Below are 6,059 nucleotides of genomic sequence, written 5' to 3'. Positions count from 1 at the left end.
CTAAAGCCCATAGTATTCCTTTAACACGGGATGAAGAATAGATGTGGGATAGGAAGGTGGCTGCATACAGTTTCCTGACCAGAGTGTTCAGAATGTACCAAATCACCCTTAGCGCTAAAATAACAATCTGTAGAGTGGAAGATAGTTGCTTTAAGTTACTTCAGCAATGCTTATGGCTCTGTAATCCAAATACTTCCCAATTGGAAAAAATTGAATTTCCTTTTGGAATCAGCAGTGCCTAAGTGGTTGAATATGGTGTCACAGATAGGGTGGGAGGCATGGGAGGAGTGTGAGCAGTAATATGAAGGACTGTGACCAGGATGGCGTATATTTCTTGTGATTTCTCTTGATGAAGAAACAGAATTAGTGATTGATTGATTTGTGTTAAGTGGCTTGAAACTAAGCAGGCATATGGAGATGGCTTTAATTAACAAGGTACTAGAGTGCTATGGGACCTTTTAATTATGTGTATGTTTTAATCGTTCTTCAGACTGTTTCGCCTAAATCAAAGTATGTTGCAACCAAGGAATGTAAATCCATTTGGTGTGTAGTTGATAATTTAAAGGGCCAAAGCTCATGCAGGAACTATCTGCATCTATTTAAAGCCTTATAAACAACCTCCTTACCCACACTGTATGGCAATATTAATAATCAAAGAAGTGTAAGAATGGAAACTTACTAAAACTAGTCTATACAGCCAAAAGCAAAATTTCTAACAAAGTAAACAAAACATGAAAATTGTGTAAACAACTTGTTACAGATAAGAGCTTCAAAGGAGGAGGAATTTTAATGGCAGTAAAAGGAGTTTGTATTGGATGACTTGCTGCCTTTTGATGCAGTTATTATCAATGCAGAGTTTTGTAACTGTTTTGAGATATCATAAAAGCAAATGCCTTTTGGTAAGAATAGCGTAACCACTACCAAACTTGAAATTCAGAAATTAGCTGTTCTTGTGTTCCACAGCTACCTCAAGTGTTAGACTTGTGGCACATTGTGGCCAACGTGCTTGAAGACAGCTCTGGTGGACATTAAGGGTGAATGTTATTCCATAAGTATTCAAAAAGATTGTGTCATATTTTTAAATTTTTTTAATGTGTTATCTGCTGAACCAGTTTCTATTTAATGTGTTAAACAACTGTCAGTGAAATAATTGACCATGGAAAAAGAGACAATAGGATTCTAAGTAGTATTAATACAGATACTGTTGGTGGACATACTCAGGTTTGGTTAAAACAATTCTTACGCTAGAATTCCAATGTTGAACAGTTTGAAAGAAAAGTAGAAAATGAAGCGCTGAAGGAGCTGGGAATAAAGCTGTATTTCAAATTACTAATACGTCTAACGTGGGGAAGGCCTGTATAAGTAACTCCTTGAAGGACTCCCTGCAGCAAGGAGAAAAACTCAGTTTCATGAAAGTGAAACTGCTAAACTTGAAGTAGCTAGCCAGCTTCTTACCTTGTGCAGATGAAAGAGTAGCCCTGGATTTAATGGAGGCTTAATTGCAAACTAATAGTGCTATTTCAAAACAAATATTTAAATTCAAATATCAAGCTGATATGAACAAAGGAGAAGGGCAGTGTAGGATGTGTGTGAAGCAATAGCTCCCCTCTGAGCTGCGCAGGGACGGTAGGCAGAAGGCAGTGAATTGCCGGTATCTAGTAGTGGGGAACCCCTGCCTCTGCGTACCAAGGCTTCCTTCCAAATCGTGATGTCAGTCTGCCTGATTTAACCTCTTCGCCCGACAGAGGCTATCGTTGCAGGTGCTGTCTATAATACCTGCTATATCCCAACCGTGGGAACCTGCAGTGTGAGAAAACTTCTGTACTGGCCGGTGTTTCGCGAAAAATGCGTTGTAAGGTTTTCATCTTGTGAGGGGAGGTAGGGAAGAGAAAAAAGTGCAGCTCGACCTCCCTAATGAACAGAAACGGGCCAAGGGAAAGGAGGAGACATCAACTCTGTTCTTCCCAGCAAGTTACCTGGCGGTCAGTTAAGTACCATGCACCTGAGGAAGAAAGAGAAGAGTTTATTACTAGATTTAATCTGAAGCCTTGCGGTTCCCGGCAGTCTTGATAGACATTGGCAGCCTTGGCGTGTACTTGCTGCAAAACTTTTAATATGAACTGTAAATACCACTGAAATTCAGTTACTGCTGTTCTACATGGCAGGGACTGACTGCATGGGTCAGGTAAAATGTTTGCCTAGAAGGGGCTGCCTGGGAAAGGTGTTAGATTTGGATAAGCAATAACGGTGCCTCGCAAATATACTCTCCCAGTCAGCAGTGATTTGGGGTTTGGAGTATTGTTAGTCAGAGGCAGGCACAGCTGAGGCAAAACTACTCAAAACTGGCAGTGGCTGTGCCCTGGAGTTCCTGTTCTGCAGGTGAGCTTTAGCACATCAGGTATGTTTATTTTCATTTGAGGTGAATAGCTGAAATGCCCTGCAAACTAAACTACTTTTTTTTTTTTTTTTTTTTTAGTCAATTGAAATAATTTGTTTTGGAAGATGGTGTGTCATAATTAAGCAATCCTTAAAATGTAATGAAAGATTTTCAAGTGTGTGTTAAAGTGCAGGAAACCTAATGAAGGGCCTATACCCACAGCTGTTCAGCTGCTTGGCTTGTGGGTTTCTTCCTCTCCCATTTACAGCCCGTGGCAACATACTCCCATAAGCAGGGAATGATGAAGCCGTCAGGTGTTTTTTCCCACGAAGAACAGGAAGCAGAGGAGTAAAGTCACTCTGGTGTGGTGGACAATATGAGGCCAGTAAATATTTTGCTCACAAAAATACTGAGAATTGATTTCTTGACGAAGTGGGGTTTTTTGGTTTTTTTTTGTTTTTTTTTAACCTGACTCCAAATTTCATGTGTTAAAATACAGGAAACTCTACAGGTGTCTGTAGAGACGGAGGGAATGGTGTGTGAACAATAGATACACAGTGATGGGAATAGTTTATTCCTAATACAAGAGTTGTGGTCTTCTGTGTCCACAGGGCAAATAATTTCTGGAATGCTGTCTTTGGTTTTACGGGCAGGAATTAGCTCCCTGGCTCTAGGAAGGCAGAAATTCAAAGTGCAAGAACAGAGCCCGAGGTGCTGCATATTAGTGTCTCCACCATTTCTGGTAATTCAGTTTCCTTAAGGAAAATTCAGTAAGTTTGGGGTCGTTCCCCCCCCCCCATCTCACTTTCTTCTGAACTTGTATCATGCTCCGGACTAAAATGATCTTGTTTGGTCTCCATCTGCACTGAAGTTCAAAAACACTGTGAGGGGCCTCATCTGTGTTCCTGTTTCCTACAGTTTCTGTCTCCTGCTGCTTGAAATCTTCACCAGTCTGTCCTTTCATTTGCAATGATGGCTGATTTTTCTGCAAATGTCAAGGGGCAACATGTGGAGGGAGATGAGAAGGGATCTGAACGGGTACAGCCTGAATAAAAGACTTCACTGCAAATAAGATGAAACTACTATTTGTATTGTTTTTATACTTCACCCAGATACTGAGAGAGCGAGCATGCTGGTAGTTCTATATGTGTATATATATGTCTGTGTATTTATGTGCATGAGTATGTATAAACATATTGAGAATGAAATTAATATATATGAATTTGGGAACAAGGTTCATCCGTTTACTGCGGTACAAAGTACACTGTATTAATGGTAAGTGTTCTCGCTATTCACGACCCATTTAAACAGAAAAGATGTATTGGTTGGGGGAAGGAGCCAGTATTGTTTCTTGTTTTGAGCATCACCTAAGAGAGCGAGGTGACGTACCGTTGTTGCACTATACATCTCTCTGCTCCTACTGACTTTATTACCCGTTTAAGCGCTGAAGGTCTGGGTCGGCAGAGCTGCCGGTAGCTTTGGGAGCGAGCCGTGCGCTCAGCACTTGGGAATTTCAGGCTGTAGAGAGGCTGGAGTTGTGTCCCTTGAAAAATATCACCATAGCTGAGGGACAAAAGCAGGACTTGGGGGTCCTCAGTCCTGTGAGCTAGCAGTGAGAAAGCTCTTTCCTCTTCTTTTTCCACACTTTTGACCTTTCCTGCACCAGGCAACATCAAATCTTTTCACCGAAAAGAGCTATACCAGGTATTGGGTGTGAGCTGATCTTGTGGCTTGGCCAGGTTGCCTCAATGTTGCTGAGCAGGTGGAGAGCGTTCATGGTCCTTGCCAAGTTGGCTGATGATGGATGGCCCAAAGCCGCTACCTGGCCGGCAGTCCTCAGCGGCAATTTTCAGTCTTGACTAGTTGCTTTCCCCTTTTCTCTGAACTAATCATCTGACTTGTTCAGGAGAATAGCAAGTATGCTTCTAATGTTTTCCTTATATTCCCTTTTAATGCACCGTGATCCCAAAGGTAAGCAAGCTGCCGTGTTCCTATTTATGATTCTGAACAGCTTAAAGTGTTGTCCTCAACTAGAAGGGACAAGAAAAAAAAAAAAAAGCTAGATCTAGTGAAACTTGGAGCTGTGGGATACCGGTTGGTGCTCTCGTTGCGGTCACAAGGCTAATGTGCCCTTCACCCTCCTGGTCTGCCCGGGATGTCCTCAACCTGTCATTGCCGTGGCAGGTCTGCAGTCTGGAGCAGTGATCGGCAGTGATGGGACATGACTACCTCTGACACCTGCCATTTCCTTTCCTCCAAGAGAAATTGTGGCCGTCACCTCTTATCAGACAAGGCCTTGAAACACCAAATCACTCGGAGCAAATCCATTTCAAATAACATGGATTTAAAGCAGCTCCTGTCCTTGATGTTCTTGGAAGGAAACTAATGCCAGTACAGCACAGCTCTGTCAGACACTCTCCCTGACAGCTTGATACTATCCTTCCTTAAAAAAGAAAAGCAAGAAAAACCTCTCTGTCCCCTCCCCAGCCTTTTTAACCACGTATTACTATTTTCTGGTGTTAGTTCCTTGCGTCTAGAGCAGCTTAGCTGCACGTTCTATGTGTTTAAAGCTGACTAATCTCCTTTACTTGTCCTTTTCCTTTGACTTCTCCTCTGCTGCTTGGCAGCTTGCCTATACGCATCCACTGTGTCGCTTTGCTGATTGATTGTTTTTCCCCCAAAGCTGTCTGTCAAGCAATGCTTTCATACACCGAGTCTAGTACAAGTAATGCCGTGACCCCACTTTCCTAACCAAGGCATCGTTTGCTGGTTAGGGAATCCTTGTATACATATCCTTAGGTAGTACCTAATTTATTGTTGTCTTCTGCAAAGGGTTTTTTTAATCTAAAATTCCTGTTATCAAGATGTACTGGGCTGGGCTGGAGTTAACATTCTTCAGAGCAGCCCATATAGCGCAGTGCTTTGGATTTGTGATTAAAAGAGCGTTGATAACACACCGGCGTTTGACAGTGCTTGCACAGCGTCGAGGCTCGCGCCGTTTCTCACTCTGCATCCCCCAGCGAGCAGGCTGGGGATGAGCAAGAGGTTGGGAGGGGACACAGCCGGGACAGCTGACCCCCGAGGGATATTCCAGACCAGATGACGTTGTGCTTCGGAATAACACTGGGGATTTTGTTTTCCAAGCTGCCTGTTGCTCCAAGACTGACTGGGCATCAGTCTGCTTGTGGGAGGTGGTGAGTGACTGCCTTTGCATCACTTAGTAAACTGTCTCTGTGTTGACCCATGAGTCTTCTCGCTTTTAATCTTCCTGTTCTTTCCCCCGTCCCGCTGGGGAGGGGGACGGCGAGCGAGCGGCTGTGTGGATGCTTGTGTAGTTGTGGAAAGGTCCTGCTTGAAATGTGTTGCTTTATGCATCAGAAAGACTGTTTCTTCAAAGCTCACTTGGAATAGGTATATTGTGAAGAGCCATTTAAGTCTTAAGTTAAAAGATGCTTTCTCCTAGATCTGCACAGCCGTGCCTTAAAGTGGAGGTTCCTAGTTTGGTTTTTTGTTTTTTGTTTTTTTTTTTTTTTTTAAATAAGTGTTGGGCTATTGCAGTGGTTGCTGGAGTGATCCTCAGGTCAAGAGGAAGATGCCTGTTTCCTACCTAGCTTTTTGTAAGTGGCTAAGCTGCTAGACGTGAGTGCTGCCTGTTTGTTTGGAAGTCATAGGCTGAATGTTT

Source organism: Aquila chrysaetos, chromosome 14, assembly GCF_900496995.4.
Source record: "Aquila chrysaetos chrysaetos chromosome 14, bAquChr1.4, whole genome shotgun sequence".
Classification (NCBI taxonomy): domain Eukaryota; kingdom Metazoa; phylum Chordata; class Aves; order Accipitriformes; family Accipitridae; genus Aquila; species Aquila chrysaetos.
Note: the sequence above shows the minus strand (reverse complement) of the source record.